The sequence below is a fragment of the Entelurus aequoreus genome, linkage group LG17 (assembly GCF_033978785.1).
Source record: "Entelurus aequoreus isolate RoL-2023_Sb linkage group LG17, RoL_Eaeq_v1.1, whole genome shotgun sequence".
NCBI classification, from domain to species: Eukaryota; Metazoa; Chordata; class Actinopteri; order Syngnathiformes; family Syngnathidae; genus Entelurus; species Entelurus aequoreus.
The window spans coordinates 34,474,472-34,497,277 of NC_084747.1; positions in this window are offsets into that span (position 1 = coordinate 34,474,472).

Sequence of the window (22,806 nt, forward strand, 5' to 3'; positions counted from 1 at the left end):
TTGTGCAAGTAACTGTGTTGCAATGGAGAGATCAGCAGCACAAACAACAAAAGGTGGACCGCTGAGCTCACTGTGGCCTTTGCCCGGCTATCAAAAGGTGCAAAAAGAGACAAATGGAAGAAGGATTAAAAAAAAAAAGGTCATAAAGGCAGGTTGAAGGGCAATATAGAGCGAAACCTGCGTCACGGTGAAAGAAAAGCCCTGCTGTCAGCATAGTGGAGGAGGGCAGGTGATGGAATAATGACAGTGGGAGGAGCCTGTTTGACCTCTGCTGACCTTTCCCTGGATGTTGCTGCTGGGGAGGAGATGAAGGAAGTCCTAACTAATGGGATATCCTGCCAATCCTCCCACTTTTATCCATCTCTGTACAGTCACCGCAGCAGTATGAGGTGGTGGCCAAGCACAACAAAAACATACAGCAGCTCCACTGAGACATACGCACCTTTTTTTGCAATGACGCACGTAAGTCTAGATGTTAAGTTAAAGTTAAAGTACCACTAGGTGTGGCGAAATTATTCTCTGCATTTGACCCATCACCCTTGATCACCCCCTGGGAGGTGAGGGGAGCAGAGAGCAGCAGTGGTGGCCGCGCCCAGGAATAATTTTTGGTGATTTAACCCCCAATTCCAACCCTTGATGCTGAGTGCCAAGCAGGGAGGTAAGGGGTCCCATTTTTATAGTCTTTGGTATGACTCGGCCGGGGTTTCAACTCACGACCTACCGATCTCAGGGTGTCTAGTATGTCTAGATCACAGGTGTCAAACTCAAGGCCCGGGGGCCAGATTTATCCCGCCACTTCATTTTATTTGGCCCTCGAAAGCCTGGAAATAATATGTATCAATAAAGTACTGTAACTTTTCTTACTAAATGTATTTGTAGAGGTTGCCCTCTAGTGGGTTCTTCACACCACCACACACTGTCAGGAGAGCCCGGAATTCTGGGTATAACACTGTTTTATTTTCCTCAAATGGTGCAAAGTCTTTTGCTTTTCAGCAAAGTGTCTTTTCTGCGTCTGTGCCTCTCAGCAGCACCTCCAACTCCCCCTCCTCGTCTCGTCACGGCTGCTGCTAATAAAGGCGACAGGTGATTAGATAACAAGGCCCACCTGGGCCATCTGCGCACCTGTCGCTGTCTTCGAGGCCGGTGCTGGCACACCCCGTTCCGCTGCAGGCCCGCAGGCCACGCCCCTCTCCACAGTATTATTTATTTCTTTTTTGGGAGAAAAAATATATATGTACTCCATGTAATCGCAAATTATGTTAACTTAAATATTGTCTAATTATGCAAAAATAGATTACAGACCAAACGTTTGGACACACCTTCTCATTCAATGCATTTTCTTTATTTTCATGACTATTTACATTGTAGATTGTCACTGAAGGCATCGAAATTATGAATGAACACATGTAGAGTTATGTACTTAACAAAAAAAGATGAAATAACTGAAAACATGTTTTATATTCTAGTTTCTTCAAAATAGCCACCATTTGCTCTAATTACCTTTTTGCACACTCTTGGCATTCTCTCGATAAGCTTCAAGAGGTAGTCACCTGAAATGGTTTTCACTTCATGGGTGTGCTTGAAGCTCATCGAGAGAATGCCAAGAGTGTGCAAATCAGTAATCAGAGCAAAGGGTGGCTATTTTGAAGAAACTAGAATATAAAACATGTTTTCAGTTATTTCACCTTTTTTTGTTAAGTACATAACTCCACATGTGTTCATTCATAGTTTTGGTGCCTTCAGTGACAATCTACAATGTAAATAGTCATGAAAATAAAGAAAAAGCATTGAATGAGGAGAAAGGGTGTCCAAAGTTTTGTCCTGTACTGTATATTATCAAACATTGAAACAATTTTTTAAGTATAGATAAATACTAATAACAATGATTTCAAAGCAAGTTATCGATTCAATTGTGCAATGTAAAAGTAGCAATAGATTTCATGGTAAAATTGGGAAATTTACTGTGTTTTTTACAGCATTTTTCTCTAAATGAAAAATGTTTTACAATTTTTACTGTAATAAACTGAGGTGCCGTTTTGGCATTTACAGTACTACACCGAAAAATATGCAGTTGTTGATTTGGGGTAAAAAAAAAAAAAAATTTAATCTGGCAGCTCAGGTGCCAACATTTTACTGTAAAATTGCCGTTTTTTAATTTACAGTAAAAAAACAAATGTAAATATTACAGTAAAATTCTGGCAACTGAGCTGCCTTTTTTTTTTATACCAGTACTGTTTTTCTATTTACAGTAATATACACAACATTTTAAGGCAAACGTTTTTTTTTACATTTTAGTTTGTTTTTTTAAATCTACTAATAAAATGCATTAAAATAGTTTAATAATAGTATTCACTGTTAGAAGTGGCCCTCTGGGGCCAAACATAACTGCGATGTGGCCCTCAGTGAAAATGACTTTGACACCCCTGGTCTAGATCAGTGTTTTTCAACCTTTTTTGAGCCAAGGCACATTTTTTGCGTTGAAAAAATCCAGAAGCACACCACCAGCAAAAATCCCTAAAAAACGAAACTCACTTGACAGTAAAAAGTCGTTGTCGCAATTGCTGGATATGACTTTAAACCATAAAAAAACATAAAAAAACATACTAAACCAAGCATGCATCACTATAACTCTTGTCTCAAAGTAAGTGTAATGTCACGACCTGTCACATCACGCCGTGACTTATTTTAAATTTTTTTGCTGTTTTCCTGTGTGTAGTGTTTTAGTTGTTGACTTGCGCTCCTATTTTGGTGGCTTTTTGTCTTTTTTATGGTATTTTCCTGTAGCAGTTTCATGTCTTCCTTTGAGCGATATTTCCCGCATCTACTTTGGGCCGCATGTTTGACATCACTGATATAAATTATATAAATTTGATCGATGATAGCACTTTTAATACTATTTTCATAGCGTGATAATGCATATTAATTTCGTCCTTAACGCACTGTAGCATTCTTGCTAACAAGCTGGCAGCTAACGTCCCTCTACAGTGCAAAGCCACTTATACTGTAATTAGTACAGTAATCTCAACCTCAATAAAATGTATCCTGAATATATGTTTAACACAGTAGCATCGTAACCCAGTGTCGTTCAACCTTTTTTGAGCCAAGGCACATTTTTTGCGTTGAAAAAGTCCGGAGGCACACCACCAGCAGAAATCATTAAAAAACCAAGTTCAGTTGACAGTAAAAAGTCGTCGTCGCAATTGTTGGATATGACTTTAAACCATAACCAACCATGCATTACTATAACTCTTGTCTCAAAGTAGGTGTACTGTCATGACCTGTCACATCACGCCGTGACTTATTTTCATTTTTTTGCTGTTTTCCTGTGTGTAGTGTTTTAGTTCTTGTCTTGCGCTCCTATTTTGGTGTCTTTTTCTTTTTTTCTGGTATTTTCCTGTAGCAGTTTCATGTCTTCCTTTGAGCGATATTTCCCGCATCTACTTTGTTTAAGCAATCAAGAATATTTCAGTTGTTTTTATCCTTCTTTGTGGGGACATTGTTGATTGTCATGTCATGTTGGGATGTACATTGTGGACGCCGTCTTTGCTCCACAGTAAGTCTTTGCTGTCGTCCAGCATTCTGTTTTTGTTTACTTTGTAGCCAGTTCAGTTTTAGTTTCGTTCTGCATAGCCTTCCCTAAGCTTCAATGCCTTTTCTTAGGGGCACTCACCTTTTGTTTATTTTTGGTTTAAGCATTAGACACCTTTTTACCTGCACACTGCCTCCCGCTGTTTCCGACATCTACAAAGCAATTAGCTACCGGCTGCCACCTACTGATATGGAAGAGTATTACACGGTTACTCTGCCGAGCTCTAGACAGCACCGACACATCATTTGCAGACTATAATTACTGGTTTGCAAAAAATATTTTTAACCCAAATAGGTGGAATCAGATAATCTCCCACGGCACACCAGACTGTATCTCACGGCACACTATGCCGCGGCACAGTGGTTGAAAAACACTGCGCTAACCCAACAAGAGCCTTCTCCTAGAAGCTCCACCCACTCGGCTGATAACTTTATGCAATTACTGGGAAAATCTAGCTTGTTAGAACAAAGATTAAAGACACCACGTCCCAGCTTCAAGTGTGTTCCACAAATGCAGGTACGAACATGGGCATTGGGGCAAATCCTCTCCAAAATAATTCCTCTCATTTTGAGGAAGTAACACGAGAAGACTCTTGCGACTCGTTAGTGGGACAAAACAGACATCGTTTCTACTCGACCCACTTCCTGGGAAACTCATTAAGGAGCTGTGTATAGATAATATTCTTAACTTATAACTCTCCTCTAGTACTGTTCCTTTAGCATTGAAAAGGGCAGTTATTCATCCTCTGCTTAAAAGACTGAACCCCCGACCCTGGCCTCCTTCTGAACTACCAGCCGGTGTCACACCTCCTCTGAAACATTGTTGCACAGTAGCTAAATAATCATGTCTAACAATCTTTTTGAAAATGTTCAGTCAGGTTTCAGGGCAAATCACTCTACTGAGATAATCCTTGCCAAAGTGACCAATGATTTGTTGCTAACTATGGATGTTGATACATCATCCATACTGCGACTGTTTGATCTCAGTGCTGCCCTCGATACCGCTCCGATACCGGCAACTTTTTGCATCTTAACTCCAAGAAAACAGAAATGTTGATTATCGGTCCCGCCAGACCAGGGGTGTCAAACTCATTTTAGCTCAGGGGCCGCATGGAGGAAAATCTGTGCACACGCGGGCCGGACTATTAAAATCATGGCATTAAAACTAAAAAATAAAGACAACTTCAGATTGTTTTCTTTGTCTTGCTTTGGCCAAAAATAGAACAAACACATTCTGAAAATATTGAAATAAAAATATAGGAAAAAAAATAGATCGGTAAAGTTTAGATCCATGAAGGAAAGAAGAAAGTCAATGAATGTTTATAACTGAATAATTTTACATTTGCATAAAAATGTCTTTTGTATAAATTTTTTTTAATGAATTAAGTAACGTTTATGACAACCTTTTTCCAAAACACAATATAGAATGTGAGATATAATTTATAATTTATCATTGGTTTTCAAAATGGTTACGAAAAAGTGGGACCCCAAAAATTTACTGTGGGACCCCATTTTTATGACATGAAAATTCCTAGCGCCAACACTGATGGAGAATTGGTGCGTGCAAAACAGCGCAGGTGGCTGTGGCCTGCGGGCCGGTTCTAATACACTATATTGCCAAAAGTATTTGGCAACCTGCCTTGAGTCACGTATGAACTTGAAGTGCCATCAGGGTTCAATATGATGTCGGTCCACCTTTTGCAGCTATTACAGCTTCAACTCTTCTGGGAAGGCTGTCCACAAGGTTGCGGAGTGAGTTTATAGGAATTTTCGACCATTCTTCCAAAAGCGTATTGGTGAGGTCACACACTGATGTTGGTCGAGAAGGCCTGGCTCTCAGTCTCTGTTCTTATTCATCCCAAAGGTGTTCTATCGGGTTCATGTCAGGACTCTGTGCAGGCCAGTCAAGTTCATCCACACCAGACTCTGTCATCCATGTCTTTATGGACCTTGCTTAGTGCACTGGTGCACAGTCATGTTGGAAGAGGAAGGGGCCCGCTCCAAACTGTTCCCACAAGGTTGGGAGCATGGAATTGTCCAAAATGTTTTGGTATCCTGAAGCATTCAAAGTTCCTTTCAGTGGAACTAAGAGGGCCAAGCCCAACTCCTGAAAAACAACCCCAAACCATAATTCCTCCTGCACCAAATTTCACACTCGGCACAATGCAGTCCGAAATGTAGCGTTCTCCTGGCAACCTCCAAACCCAGACTGGTCCATCAGATTTCCAGATGGAAAAGCGTGATTCATCACTCCAGAGAAGGTGTCTCCACTGCTCTAGAGTCCAGTGGCGACGTGCTTTACACCACTGCATCCCACGCTTTGCATCGGACTTGGTGATGTATGGCTTAGATGCAGCTGCTAGGCCATGGAAACCCATTACATGGCGCTCTCTGCGTACTGTACGTGGGCTAATTGGAAGGTGACATGAAGTTTGGAACTCTGTAGCAACTGACTGTGCAGAAAGTCTTTGCACTATGTGCTTCAGCATCCGCTGACCCCTCTCTGTCAGTTTACATGGTCTACCACTTCGTGGCTGACTTGCTGTTGTTCCCAAACTCTTATAATATGATAAACTTATAATAAAGCCCACAGTTGACTTTGGAATATTTAGGAGCGAGATTTCACGACTGGATTTGTTGCACAGATGGCATCCTATGACAGTTCCACGCTGGAAATCACTGAGAGCGGCCCATTCTTTCACACATGTTTGTAGAAACAGTCTCCATGCCTAAATGCTTGATTGTATACACCTGTGGCCGGGCCAAGTGATTAGGACACCTGGTTCTCATCATTTGGATGGGTGGCCAAATACTTTTGGCAATATAGTGTAGTAATCAAATATCATCCCAGGGGCCATAGATAATTCATTCAGTGGGCCTTGACTTTGACAGATAAGCACTAGACAAAAGCACTTGTTTAAGGATACCACTTTAAATTTTGAAAGTGATTGCAAAATATCTTGGCATCCGTTTTGACCTAACTCTCCCGTTTCAGCTGCACATTAAAGGCCTACTGAAATGAATGTTTTTTATTTAAACGGGAATAGCAGATCTATTCTATGTGTCATACTTGATCATTTCGCGTGATTGCCATATTTTTGCTGAAAGGATTTAGTATAAAACAACGACGATAAAGATCGCAACTCTTGGTATCTGACAAAAAAAGCCTTGCCCCTACCGGAAGGAGCGTGACGTAGTCAGCTGAACATTTCCGCAAAGTTCCCTATTGTTTACAGTGATGGCGGCCAGAAGTGAGAGCGATTCGGACCGAGAAAGCGACGATTTCCCCATTAATTTGAGCGAGGATGAAAGATTTGTGGATGAGAAACGTTAGAGTGCAGTTCAAGACATATCTTTTTTCGCTCTGACCGTAACTTAGGTACAAGCTGGCTCATTGGATTCCACACTCTCTCCTTTTTCTCTTGTGGATCACGGATTTGTATTTCAAACCACCTCGGATACTATATCCTCTTGAAAATGAGAGTCGAGAACGCGAAATGGACATTCACAGTGACTTTTATCTCCACGACAATACATCGGTAAACCACTTTAGCTACGAGCTAACGTCATAGCATCGTGCTTTAACTGCATATAGAAACAAAAGAAATAAACCCCTGACTGGAAGGATAGATAGAAAATCAACAATACTATTAAACCGTGGACATGTAAATACACGGTTAATGCTTTCCAGGCTGGCGAAGGTTAACAATGCTGTGCTAACGACGCCAATGAAGCTAACTTAGCAACCGGACCTCACAGAGCTATGCTAAAAACATTAGCTCTCCACCTACGCCAGCCAGCCTTCATCTGCTCATCAACACCCGTGCTCACCTGCGTTCCAGCGATCGACGGTGCGACGAAGGACTTCACCCGATCACAGATGCGGTTGGCGGCCCGGAGACGTAGGAAGTCAAGGTGAGGTCACCGGCTAGCGCGTCTGCTCTCCAACAAAGTCCTCCGGTTGTGTTGCTGTAGTCCGCTGCTAATACACCGATCCCACCTACAACTTTCTTCTTTGCAGCCTTCATTGTTCATTAAACAAATTGCAAAAGATTCACCAACACAGATGTCCAGAATACTGTGGAATTATGAAATGAAAACAGAGCTTTTTGTATAGGATTCTACAGGGTACCAATACTTCCGTTTAACTGACTACGTCACGCGCATACGTCATCATACCGAGACATTTCAGCCGGATATTTCCCGGGAAATTTAAAATTGCACTTTATAAGTTAACCCGGCCGTATTGGCATGTGTTGCAATGTTAAGATTTCATCATTGATATATAAACTATCAGACTGCATGGTCGGTAGTAGTGGCTTTCAGTAGGCCTTTAAGAATGTTAGTAAAACAGTCTTCTTTCATCTCCGTAATATCGCTAAAATGTGTCCCATTTTGTCCAAGAGTGACGCTCTGATTATTATACTGTAAATGCCTTTGTTACGTCTCATCTTGATTACTGTAACGTATTATTTTCAGGTCTCCCCGTGTCCAGCATTAAAAGATTGCAGTTGGTACAAAATGCGGCTGCTGGACTTTTGACCAGGGCAAGAGAGTTGGATTATATTATGGCGATACTGGCCCACCTGCACTGGTTCCCGGTACACTTCAGGTGCGACTTTAAGGTTTTGTTACTTACGTACAAAATATTATATGGTGTAGCACCATCTTATCTTGCTGATTGTATTGTACCGTATGTTCCATTCCAAAATCTGTGGTTCAAAAATGGCAGCTTATTAGTGACTCCTAGAGCCCTAAAAAAAGTCTGCAGGCTCTAGAGCAGACCTGGGCAATTTAAGGCCCGGGGGCCGCATGCAGCCTGTTAAGCTTTTCAATCTGGCCCGCCGGACATTCCCAAATAATTTTTTTTAGATCTTTAAGATGGAAACTGTAGCTGCCATTATGATGTACAGTGATGTTTTCTAATGACCGTAAGTCTTGAACTATACAAAGTATTTCAATGGTTGGAATCTACGCTTTTGCATGGTATACTAGTTACTATGGTAATCTAAGTCACGGCAGCTCAGACGAGGCACCAAGCAGTGTGGGTGGGGAGCGTTTCCACAGAACAAGCCTGAAAATGCGGGTGTCAGGGACAGACGCAAAAGGAGATTTTTACGACAAAATTCTAAAGCTTAGTGATATATCAGATTGTAGGTGGGGTTTTTTTTACCCTTTGCGTTCATATTTCGCGGTGTTTGTTGCATTTTTGTTGCGTCTCGCTTGATTGTAAAATATGTTGATCGAGAGGGGGTGTGACGTTTATAAGTTCTCAATATTCAGTGTTTTATCGTTCATAGTTAATATTGTAAATCCCACATTGTTTATTTTCATGTACATTATGGGAATTTCATTCAGTAAAAATTTTTTTAATTCCATTCCGTTTTTTTAAGGCGGTCTGTCGTAACGTTTTTAGCATTCAATCAGACATTATTGTGAGGTTTTGTATTAGTGTTCCTAAAAAAAAATAGACATACCGGCCCCCAGACTAATTTTTTTCTCTAAACTTGGCCCCCCGAGGCAAAATAGTTGCCCAGGCCTGCTCTAGAGCATTTTCTATTTGGGCTCCAGTACTCTGGAATGCCCTACTGGCAGTAGTTAGGCATGCTACCTCAGTAGAAGCATTCAAGTCCCACCTTAAAACTCATTTGTATCCTCAAGCCCTTAAATAGACCCCTTTTTGGACCAGTTGATCTGCCACTTTTCTGCTTTGTCCCCCTTTCTTGCCTGGAGAGGATACCAGGTGGGCACATATAATGTCTGGAGAGGTACCGGTATGGATGATGTACTAGCAGACCCAAGTTGTGACCCGGGGTGGACCACTCTTTAACGCAGAACTGTGTACTGACCTGGCTGTTTCCAGAGGAAGATCCCTGTAACTATCTGTTGGTTTCCCGATGGACTGGACCCCCACATTATCTACAGTATTAATTTAACAATTCAATAATTATACCCACTCGGCATCCATTGCAGTCGATAACTCTGGGGGGGGGGGGGGGGGGGGGGGGGTCCCAAGGTTTCTTCTTTTTCCACAGCTTGGGTCTTCTGAGATGAGGATTTAGATCAGGGTATGTCATGAGTTTGGGAAGCCCTTTGAGACACTTGTAATAAAGGGCTACGGTATATAGATACATTTTGATTGATTGATTGATTGATTAATTGATTGATTGATAAGTCAGCGATCCTTGTCTTATGACCGCAGCAGGACAAGGAATAGCTAAACATGTTCAGGTTAGGGTTTCTCCTAAACGGCCAAGATACCTGTGGTGATGGGGGTGTGGTTATGGGCGTGGTCACCATGACGCCATTGACTAATTTGCATAATTTGCTGTGACGATATGATTTTCTTGAAAAAGGCGCAAAAATGTATACACACATTTAAAAACAAATCTGTTATTAATTAGTATTAACGTGTTGTGGAGGTTCTCCCTTCCGGGTTCTTCGGACCACCAAGCACTGACATGACAGTTCCTTTCAGGGTTGAGAACACTGTTTTATTTTGCAATAAATTGTCTCTGATGTGCTTTTCAGCAATTGTCTTTGCGTTGGTCTATCTCGCTCTCGCTCCAACTCCACCTCCTCTCTCCTCCCCGGCTGCTGCCTTTTAACAGCGACAGGTGATTAGATAAGCAGGCCCAGGTGGGCCATCTACGCACCTGTCGCTGATCTCGAAGCCGTCCTGGCAGACCCCGCTTCGCTGCAGGTCCGCAGGCCACGCCTCCCTCCACACATATTTTTTTTATTTTTTTTTTGTCGTTATGCCATATTTTCAATTGTTGCTGCTTTTTTACAATGCACTTTGTTAAGATTTTTTCAAGTGTTTACAGACTTTTAATGACTTTTTTTTTAATCAAAAACAACTAGCAACACTTCTAGCTTCTTCTGGTGTTGTTATGAAATGTACTCGTGTTTAGAGACTCTTTACGTCTGTCCCTCGATGTCCTTAGTCGTTTTCCGACTGTAGGGACTTTGTTATGATCCGTTGCCCGGATGATGTTTTGTTCTGTTAGTTTGACTACTTCAGTTCCGTTTTCAGCACCGCTGGATTTGTGTTTTGGTTTCCATGGGTGCTGATTAGTTTCACCTGCCTCTGATTAGTGTTCGGGACGCTCTGGGCACTAATCAGAGAGCTACATTCTCCTTTGTGGCTGTCTTATTGAAGATAAAACTGAGATAATTGTTTTTGGTGCTAAAAAAGAAAGGTTTAAAGTCATCCAACACCTTCAATCACTGTCCCTGAAAACCTCAAATTAAGCCAGAAATCTTGGGGTTATTTTAGATTCTGATTTACATTTCGACAGTCACATCAAATCAGTAACAAAATCGGCCTACTATCACCTCAAAAATGTAAAAAGACTTAGAGGGCTCATGTCAGCTCAAGACTTAGAAAAACTTGTACATGCCTTTATTACCAGTAGGCTAGACTATTGTAATGGTCTCCTTGCAGGTCTTCCCAAAAAAAACTGTCAGGCAGCTACAGCTTGTTCAGAACGCTGCTGCTAGAGTTCTAACAAAGACCAAAAAATGTGAGCACATTACACCAATTCTTAAATCCTTACATTGGCTCCCTGTACATCAGAGAATTGATTTCAAAATCCTGCTGCTCACCTATAAATCACTACATGGTCTATGCTCCCACTATATAAGCCCTCTAGATCACTAAGATCTTCTGAGACCAATCTGTTAGCGGTTCCCAGAGTAAACTCAAATCAAGGGAGAGCATCATTCAGTCACTATGCAACAAATACCTGGAATAAACTTCCTGAAGATGTCAGACTTTCCCCAACTCTGACTACTTTTAAAACTAGACTGAAAAGTTTTATGTTCACCTTAGCTTTCAGCTAAATCTTTAAATCTTTTAACGTCCGCACTGTTTTTATTTTTATTGTCTGCATTTTAATTTTGCTTTTATTTTCTTTCATTTAACTTTGTTGTCTGTGGAGCACTTTGAGTCTGCCTTGTGTATGAAAAGTGCTATACAAATAAAGTTGCCTTGCCTTGCCTTATTTGCTTCCACGCAACAGTAGCGACGTGGTCGCATGGTTATGCGCGGGACGTTCTCGCAAGATGCAGCAGGAAACTCCGGAGGCAAGGTGCAGGTGAGACAATGATTTATTGTCTATGAAACTAGAAAAAGACTAGAGTGCCGATCGCATGAGAAGCTAAGCTAAGCTAAGGTAATAGCTAGCGTGAAAACTTAGCATAAAAACAGGCAAACAAAAGCAGAGCTTAGCTCTGGAATCGTAGGAATAGACGTCGTAACTGTTGCGTGGAAGCAAATAAGATAGCCAGACAGGAATATGTAGCTCTCTGATTAGTGCCCAGGAGCAGGTGAGCGTCCCGAACACTACTCAGAGGCAGGTGAAACTAATCAGCACCCATGGAAACCAAAACACAAACCCAGGGGTGCTGAAAACAGAACTGAGGTAGTCAAACTAACACAACAAAACATCACCTGGGCAATGGATCATAACAGACTTTTTGGAGTTCCTATAACCTTTTTTCTTTGTTTTCCGACATACGGGAACTAGGGACTAATAATTTAGTTTCTACCCTGTTTCCTCCCAAGTGCACTCAGCACAGAGTGCAGTGCACTGAGAAGAAAAGATAATTTGCCCACGAAGCAAAGAAAAATGGCTGGCGTCAGCTTCATGTCAGGTGTCGGCCATTTATTTGATCAGTAACAGCGATCAGCAAGCGCAGTCCAGCCCGGTTTCGACCCACTCATCGAGAGGTAAACGGGTAAATGCTAGCTAATTACATAAAAGCTACAAGCTGTCAACTCATTGTGCAGCACAGCTCTTAAGGTGGTGTTTTATATATAGTGCCACACATCCATACTGTTACACCCCTAAAAATATTCAGAAAAGCCCCAAAATGTTAATCCAATAAATGTTTACTCTGTGGAACAGGTTTTGATGCAGCTTCTGCTCTAATCCTTGACTGATCCATAAAGAAATGTTGACTCTCTCGCTGTTAAAACGCTTGGCATTTAGTTTTTTTGGGGGTTTTGTTTGCTAAAGGACAAAGCTCGACTCTGGTGCTTGACGCTCTCAGCAGCGGCACAATGAAGGAAATGAGAGTAGAAAGAGCAGAAAGAGCGATGCATGAATGGAAAGTGTCGTAGTGTGTCGTGCATGTAGTGCACCGAGTTTGTTTTGCCTCAAATGAAAAGCTTATTTTTAGAAATGTTTGGGGATGCAAATAATCACCCAGAGCAGAACTGATTTACTGCAATCAAATAGAAACCATTTTCTTGAGAGAAAAAAAGTGGGGTTTTGTTTGTCAGTATGCTTCATTATGCTTTATTACTCCCTTATGTCCCTAAGTGTCAGATATATTTCAGTGGGTATTTTTTCCTGTGGAAAACTGCCCTCCATCCTCCTCCTCCTCTCGATGGTGGCTACATGAAAGCATGGCCACGCTCACAGCCCAACCTCAATCTGGCATCAGTCGCTACAACTCGTAGTCATGGGGAAAACACACACATACACAAAATAACTAATGCATTAGGCCAGTGTTTTTCAGTCTGGTGTGCCGTGGGAGATTATCTAATTTCACCTAGTTGTGTTAAAAATATTTTTTGTAGTCTGCAAATGATGTGTTGTTGTTGAGTGTCGGTGCTGTCTAGAGCTCGGCAGACTAACCGTGTAATACTCTTCCATATCAGTAGGTGGCAGCTGGTAGCTAATTGCTTTGTAGATGTCGGCAACAGCGGGAGGCAGTGTGCAGGTAAAAAGGTGTCTAACGCTTAAACCAAAAATAAACAAAAGGCGAGTGCCGCTAAGAAAATGCATGGAAGCTTAGGAAAGGCTATGCAGAACGAAACTAAAACTGAACTGGCTACAAAGTAAACAAAAACAGAATGCTGGACGACAGCAAAGACTTACTGGGGAGCAAAGACGGCGTCCACAATGTACATCCGAACATGACATGACAATCAACAATGTCCCCACGAAGAAGGATAAAAAACAACTGAAATATTCTTGATTGCTAAAAGAAAGCAGATGTGGGAAATATCGCTTTAAAAGGAAGACATGAAACTGCTACAGGAAAATACCAAAAAAAAGAAAAAGTGACCAAAATAGGAGAGCAAGACAAGAACTAAAACACTACACACAGGAAAACAGCAAAAAACTCAAAATAAGTCAGGGCGTGATGTGACAGGTCGTGACAGTACACCTACTTTGAGACAAGAGCTATATTTATGCATGCTTGGTTATGGTTTAAAGCAGGGGTCTCAAACTCAATTTGCCTGGGGGCCACTGGATGCAGAGTCTGGGTGAGGCTGGGCCGCAAGAAAAGATTTCTTAAAAAAATTATTTTTAAATGTCTTTATTTTTATTTTCAACACAAAATAAAATCAAAATATAAATGAACAAAATGAGAATTAAGTGAATAAATCAGTCATAAGTATTAACGAGAGGAGAAGTCTAGCAAAACTCCTAGCCATTATGGACAACACCTCCCACCCACTACACTCGGACCTTGCGGGGAGAATGAGCATGTTCGGTGGAAGGCTCAGACTCCCAAAATGCAACACGGAACGACACAGGAGGTCCTTCATACCGACAGCCATCAGACTGTATAATGCATATGTTCCTTGACTGCACTTAAATGTAGAGTATATGTAGTATATGTAGAATATATTTATATTATTTATATATTATATATAATATATATTATGGGGTGAGTTTTCCTTGCCCGTATGTGGGCTCTGTACCGAGGATGTCGTTGTGGCTTGTACAGCCCTTTGAGACACTTGTGATTTAGGGCTATATAAATAAACATTGATTGATTGATTGATTGATTCATATTATTTATTATTATTCTTGTCTATTGTGAGCGAACTGTGGTGCTGAATTTCCCCCAGGGATCAATAAAGTACTCGCTGTGGAGTTTACAGTTACGGTAACACAATTAGCCTCGATCACGACTAACGTGTTACACGTCCGATTCGCCCAGCGACTGTCTGTCGGAGTATCAGCGATAGGGTCCAGTGCACCACACTTTTGTATTGTCGCTCGCTCCTTCGGAAGCTACCGGACCGCTCGTCTCCCCCGCCCGGACCGGCGGGAGCGAGAAAGACACACACAGTGACAGAGAGCGAGAGAGAGCGAGAGAGAGTGAGAGCGAGCGAGGGAGGGAGAGAGGGAGGTAGAGCGCGTGCGGGTCTCGCTGAAAAGCAGCAAAACGTTTCTCTGCTTGCATCACGCAAGTGACGTCAATGTTCGGCCCTCGAGAGCCATATACCACACCATAATTGGTAGATTCCTTGTAGCCCGGAAGAGTTAGGGCTACAAGGGATTCTGGGTATTTGTTCTGTTGTGTTTATGTTGTGTTACGGTGAGGATGTTCTCCCAAAATGTGTTTGTCATTCTTGTTTGGTGTGGGTTCACAGTGTGGCGCATATTTGTAACATTGATAAAGTTTTTTTTATACGGCCACCCTCAGTGTGACGTGTATGACTGTTGACTAAGTATGCATTGCAGTGTCGTGTGTCTGTTGAAGCCGCATACAACATGTGACTGTGCAGGCACATTGTTTGTATGGAGAAAATGTGGACGCTAAACCTCGTGCCCTTAATATTGTTGTCTTCAATATTGTTGATGGTGAAAATCGGGAGGGTTGGCAAGAATGCTTCTGCTCACACAGCGCTGTCAAGCGCCATTCATATAAAACTTGCGGGCCGCACTAACATTAAACGTTCATATTAAGGTGGGGGCCGCACAATAACATCTCGCGGGCCGCAATTGGCCCGTGGGCTGCATATTTGAGACCCCTGGTTTAAAGTCATATCCAACAATTGCGACAACGACTTTTTACTGTCAGAGTTTCGTTTTTTTAATGATTTCTGCTGGTGGTGTGCCTTCGGATTTTTTCATTGAAAAAATGTGCTTTGGCACAAAAAAGGTTGAAAAACACTGCATTAGGCGTTAGAAATAATCAATTCATCCCTCAAAATGTGCTCGACGTGATAGCTGGAGCAGGATCTCATGGAGATTTATGCTGGTGTGATAGTTTAAATGTGCATAAGCCAGCTTTCTGGGACATGTGTTTGATGTATTTTGTGTTTTATGAAATGTAGAGACACACTTCACTTGGAAGAATGGTATGAAGAGTTTAGCCACTGAGGTTGAATAGTAAGTTTTATGTGCTCCAATACTGCCCTCTTGCGTCTGAAACAGGAACATACTATTTCTGATGTGGCCTCTCCAAAGGTTGTTGTTAAAAAGCTTGTCGCTCCAAATTAATAGCTCATGTCATAAGTTTACAGTCAAATGAATTGTCACTTAGCATGCATAAGCATTGTAGTAGGAAATTGCATAAAAACGTGCCAAAACATGTTGAAGTGTTATTTTCTGTAGCTTTTTACAGTGAATATATATCAATTTGTAGATAATACTGTTGGTTTGAGCAAAGAATTACGTGTATCTAGAAAAACATTGAAAAAGATGTTTGTGCATGACATTCTGACAATAAAATTGTATTTGTGTCAAAATATTGAGTTATTTTTTAAAGTTAATTTTAATCATGCAAGCAATAATTTACTGTGATTAATCTGATTGTTTTACATAATAATTTGACACACACACACATATATATATATATATATATATATATATATATATATATATATATATATATATATATATATATATATATATATATATATATATGTATATGTATATATATATATATATATATATACACATTTATACATATATACATATATATATATACATATATATATATACATATATACATATATATATATATATATATATATATATATATATATATATATATATATATATATATATATATATATATATATATATATATATATATATATATATATATATATATATATATATATATACACTACCGTTCAAAAGTTTGGGGTCACCCAAACAGTTTTGTGGAATAGCCTTCATTTCTAAGAACAAGAATAGACTGTTGAGTTTCAGATGAAAGTTCTCTTTTTCTGGCCATTTTGAACGTTTAATTGACCCCACAAATGTGATGCTCCAGAAACTCAATCTGCTCAAAGGAAGGTCAGTTTTGTAGCTTCTGTAACGAGCTAAACTGTTTTCAGATGTGTGAACATGATTGCACAAGGGTTTTCTAATCATCAATTAGCCTTCTGAGCCAATGAGCAAACACATTGTACCATTAGAACACTGGAGTGATAGTTGCTGGAAATGGGCCTCTATACACCTATGTAGATATTGCACCAAAAACCAGACATTTGCAGCTAGAATAGTCATTTACCACATTAGCAATGCGTAGAGTGTATTTCTTTAAAGTTAAGACTAGTTTAAAGTTATCTTCATTGAAAAGTACAGTGCTTTTCCTTCAAAAATAAGGACATTTCAATGTGACCCCAAACTTTTGAACGGTAGTGTATATACACATATATATATATATATACATATATATATATATACATATATATATATACATATATATATATATATATATATATATATATATGGTCCTGTGATGAGGTGGCGACTTGTCCAGGGTGTACCCAGCCTTCCACCCGAATGCAGCTGAGATAGGCTCCAGCACCCCCCCGCGACCCCAAAAGGGACAAGCGGTAGAAAATGGATGGATGGACATTATATATATATATATACACACACACACGATACTTCATAATGACAATGTGAAAAAGTTTTTTTTTAAATGCAAATGTATTAAAAATTATAAGTCTCATGTACATAAGTATTCACAGCCTTTGCTCAATACTTTGTTGATGCACCATTGGCAGAAATTACAGCCTCAAATATTTTTGAATACGAGGCCACAACCTTGGCACACCTATCTTTGGGCAGCTTACCCCATTCCTCTTTGAAGCACCTCTCAAGCTCCATCAGGTTGGATGGGAAGCGTTGGTTTTCATTCCGTATTTCTCTGTACATTGCTGCTGCATTTATCTTTCCCTCTATCCTGACTAAGTCTCCCAGTTCCTGCCACTGAAAAACATCCCCCCAGCATGATGCTGCCACCACCATTACATACGTATGTACGTATGTAATGACCTAACCATGACCTGAGACAGGATCATGTTGATGCAGATGCTGATCGTGTTAGTGATGCTCTCAATGCTGTTGAAACTGTAAATGTTCTGAATATAAAAAACTAAATAAACCCTATCCTAGACAAACACGAATGTGGTCTGTGTTTTGACAGCATGTGTGTATTGTCTGAGGGTGAAAACCAGTGGCGGGCCGTGCGTTTCCCACCTAGGCCTTCAGTGATGTCCGACTTCAATGATTAACTCTCAAAATACCATCATTGATGTCACCACATGACCATTGCTGGCATTGAAACACCTCAACAGTGTACAAAACGGGTTATTTTCTAGCGCATTTAAAAATCAATTAAAACGCATCAGCAATTAAAACATATCTCATGTGGTACTGTCAAAATTAAAATTGCAAAAACATATTCAAAGTGAAAAAATAAAATATTTTAACTCACAATTTGTACGACCTATTCGACGCCGTATAAGCCAGTGGTACCCCTCGTCGCCGGCTTATTTGAGAGGAAATGGCGAGCATTTCCCCATTTCATCGCCAGGACAGCTGAGCTAGCTTCCGGGGTTGGCCGACATGGTCTCACAAGATGTAGATTCTCTTTAAATATCCTTCTTGAAAATGGCCTTGCAAATATATATCTGCCACCTAATCAACGTTTTGTTCTCCTTCTCTGCTATCCCGGTCTGGCTACGGCGCTACACTTCCTGCTTCCTGCTATATTGAAACTTGTGAATGCATACTCACTTTGGAGTGACAAGTGAGTATCCAATCACAGTCTCGTGATCAGGCTACGGTCAACAACTTGTGATCTGATTGGCTATCGCAACTGTCTCTTAACGCTATGTGTTCTCAAATTAATCCGCTAACGGTCCCGATGAGTATCCAATCACAAGACGCGTAAATGCCACGTTCAACCATCTAGAAGGCCTCGTGATCTGATTGGCTATCGTTACTGTCTGTCAACTGTATGTCCCCGTTCGTTTACAGTGCACGGACGCCCGCATTGTTGATTCTGAAGGCCTCTGGCAGATTTCGTACAGCATGGCAACATAAGCTAGCTGAATTCTGATTGGATAAAACTAAAAACAACAGCACTGGAAGGAGCATATGACATGAAGAGAATATTAACCCTGTAACACCCCTTGTTGTAAAATTACGTTACCTTTAACCATCCTAAAAAACAATCTGTTATATATATATTATTTTTTTTACCACTTTTACATAGTCATTGGGTCCTATTGTTCAGTCTCACAAGGCTATTGGATTGTACATTTTTTTATAAGTCACGCCTTCTGGCCATGAACTCACACAACCTCTCAAGGTTTCCTTCGAACAACACCTATTTGTTTCATTGGACTGGATTCATCAGATTCAAGTAAGTAAAATGTCTTTTATATATTTTTTGGTTGTTATTACAATGTCTAGAGCAGTGGTTCTTAACCTTGTTGGAGATACCGAACCCCACCAGTTTTATATGCGCATTCACCGAACCCTTCTTTAGTGAAAAATTAAAAAAAATGTTTTCAAATTCAAGACAAAGTTATGTTTTTTTTACTGGTGCACAAAATGAACCATGCATCAACATCACCTTGTTCAAAGAACAAAACCAACACAGTGCATGAACTCACAACAAATTACACACCTGCAAATCAGTCTGACTTCTGCTGTTGCCGTATCCATAAAGTTTTTATTTACACGATGAGTTGGGTGTGTCGTGACCTCCGTGGCGGAGGCTCCGTCGAACCCCTGAGGCCGACTCACCGAACCTAAGGTTCGATCGAACCCAGGTTAAGAACCACTGGTCTAGAGCATGTACATATGTAGTTATTGTGGAACAGATGCATCAAATTTCATTTGGAGCTTGTTACCGTATTTTTCGGACTATAAGTCGCAGTTTTTTTCATAGTTTGGCCGGGGGTGCGACTTATACTCAGGAGCGACTTATGTGTGAAATTAATAACACATTACCGTAAAATATCAAATAATATTATTTAGCTCATTCACGTAAGAGACTAGACGTATAATTTCATCGGATTTAGCGATCAGGAGTGAGATTGTTTGGTAAACGTATAGCATGTTCTATATGTTAGTTATTTGAATGACTCTTACCATAATATGTTACGTTAACATACCAGGCACGTTCTCAGTTGGTTATTTATGCGTCATATAACGTACACTTATTCAGCCTGTTGTTCACTATTCTTTATTTATTTTAAATTGCCTTTCAAATGTCTATTCTTGGTGTTGGGTTTTATCAAATAAATTTCCCCAAAAAATGCGACTTATACTCCAGTGTGACTTATATATGTTTTTTTCCTTCTTTATTATCCATTTTCGGTCGGTGCGACTTACACTCCGGAGCGACTTATAGTCCGAAAAATATGGTATATAGTTGTTGCAATTATACAACACTGGGTGAATGTGGTAGTCAAAATAGCTGGCTTGTTACAGTGGGCTCAAACAGGTTGTATTCCCTCCACTACATCACTGCCTGAAGTATTTTCTCTATACATGGATAGTATACATTCTACCCTTGTGTTGTGTTCTGGTGACTGATTTAAAAGTTTTATCTCCAAAAAATGTAGTTAATTAATCAGCCTGACCTAAAATTCCATGACTTTGTCCAAGGATATCAACAGACAATTCAGTTCCTGAATGTGTGGATGTAATGGGGGTATGCATGTTTTCCTTTTAGTATGATAATTAGAGCCATTAATCCATTTACATTTACATTGATGGAATTTGGACACTTTTGTCCAAAGCGACTTACCAGGCAGCCACTATTGTCTACCCTGAGCTCTTGGTCCACCACCTGTTGCTGATGTGATGCCACACAACAGATTCCAATCCCTGTTGACGTCATTACATTTTGTAAACAATATCTAAGATGGAAAAGAAAGACAAACTATGGAAACTCAAGACTCTGGCTTGATTCATTCAGAGAGAAATGCCTGCAGGTGGTACCAGAAGAGCACAACTCTGTGGATGAGATGATGATGCTGCAGACACTGCAATACAAGATACACCAACACACAATGCAGAAAGTGTGATGTTCGCCTTTGTTTTACGGACGACAGGGACTGTTTTTAGGACTTTCACCACCAATGAAAGTCTTCATGACCAATATCATGAAAAGAAAAAAAGAGGGGGGAAAAAAAGCGTTTTTAAGAGTTTTATCTTGTTTCATATTTTTTATATTTGTAATAGATGACTTCATAAAAATACAACTAATGTGTGATTATCATTAATGGTATATACCATTATGGGGATAAGTAAGCAATCGACCCTGCAAATGAACCCTTAGTTGTTCAGACAACGTGAGTACAAATACAGAAATTCTGCTCCCATCAAAGCCCAATGTTGCAATATTACAACATTTCTCTAAAAACATACATAAACATTTTTCTATTTTTTTTAACTCTTCAATTTCTGCATCAAATGCCTCCTACAACAACATCTGAAAGGTCAAAATTTTTTTTTTTAGGTTTTTCTATATTTGGGTCTTGCAGGGTTAATATTTTTAGGTATTTTGGGAAAGTAAATTAAAAAAATGGTAACACTTTAGTATGGGGAACATATTCACCATTAATTAGTAGCTTATTAACATGCAAATTAGTAACATATTGGCTCTTAATTAGTCAATATTAAGTACTTATTAATGCCTTATTCTGCATGGCCTTATTATACAACCAGTAAGCCATTAACTAAGTCTTCCCTCAATAACCTCAGAATTATTGCTTATTAGTAACCCTAACCCTAACCCTAGTATTACTTATTAGTAACCCTAACCCTTATATGTTCCCCTAGTGTCCAAATAACTCTAAATTAAGTCTTTGTCACTTAGAATACGTTCCCCATACTAAAGTGTTACCAAAAAAATAATTTTATCTTTAATTATGATCATGATTTATGGTTATGTTAGTCCAGCAGAGAAGGCCTTCCTGGCTCTGATGGCACACCACTGGTAAAAACTGATTGGGACTCAAAATGTTATGACCTGTTACACCAGGCCATTCTTTGTTTTAGTTTTCGGGTGCGTTTCCTGTGTTTTTGGCTTCACTTCCTGTTGTACGCTCTTTTTTTTGGGTTCCACTTTCTGTTTTGTTTGTATTCTGTTTGCCCCAGCTTTATTCGCTTTCTGAGCGATTCCCTCCTCACCTGCGGCTTGTTTGCGTTGATTGTCTCGCCTGGTGTTGGAGGGCTATTTAAGCTTATGTGACGATCCGTCACTTCACTTCTGTTTGTGTTTCCTTGTTTTGTGTTTATTTCCTGCCAGCGCTCCTATTTGATTTCCATTTCCTGCATGTCTCCTCTGAGCGCTCGTTTCTCTCACCTGTCCTTGATTGGCAACCCGGCGCACCTGGTTGCAGTTGCCAATCAGGACGCTATTATGCCTGCCTCGCCTGGTCCTCAGGGCTCGAGGGTTGTGATTATGCTGAGAACCTTTGCATGCATGACTGCTCCTCCTATGTTTGGGAGTATAATAAAAGACTTACCTGCTCGTCGCTCTTCTGTTTCCTGCATCTTGGGGTCACAACTACCGCACCCATGCGGGTTCATGACACCAGTCTCCTCTTTGTTGGCTGTGGGATCATTCCAAATGTTTGGTGCTTATGGATGTTCGAGTTACATGGTTAGTAGTATTTGTTGGTCTCGTTTTTGTATCTCTTATTCTGTTAGCTCTCAGTTGAGCTTAGCTTTTCATACAAAGCTGCACAATATTTTTCTTTTTGTATATTAAATACTAATTTACCTGCACGCTGCCTGCCGTGTCCTGCCTTTTTGAGGTCATGACCTACGCCACAAAGAGCATTACTAACAGAATGATCCTGTCACGACCCGAATAGGACTCTGGACACAGATGCAGGATTTCGGAAACATATTTATTCCGACAAGGGAAGGGGTCCAAAAAGGGAGAAACAAAACAGGCTATCAAAAACAGAACTAACCTGACCTCTAAACTAACAAAAATATCAATAACTCAAAATGCTCCGGTAGTGGTGGGTCCGGCAACACCGATGCATCGGCGCATGCTTCGAGCTCATACAGCAAAACCCTGTGTCGGTGCGCGTACCGCTTTTAGAAAGTCACGTGACCGATCATGAGCTGTTTCGGTCACGAACTGTGTCGCACTGACGCCTCCTCTGTGCCCTGTGAGCGGGTCTTTTCT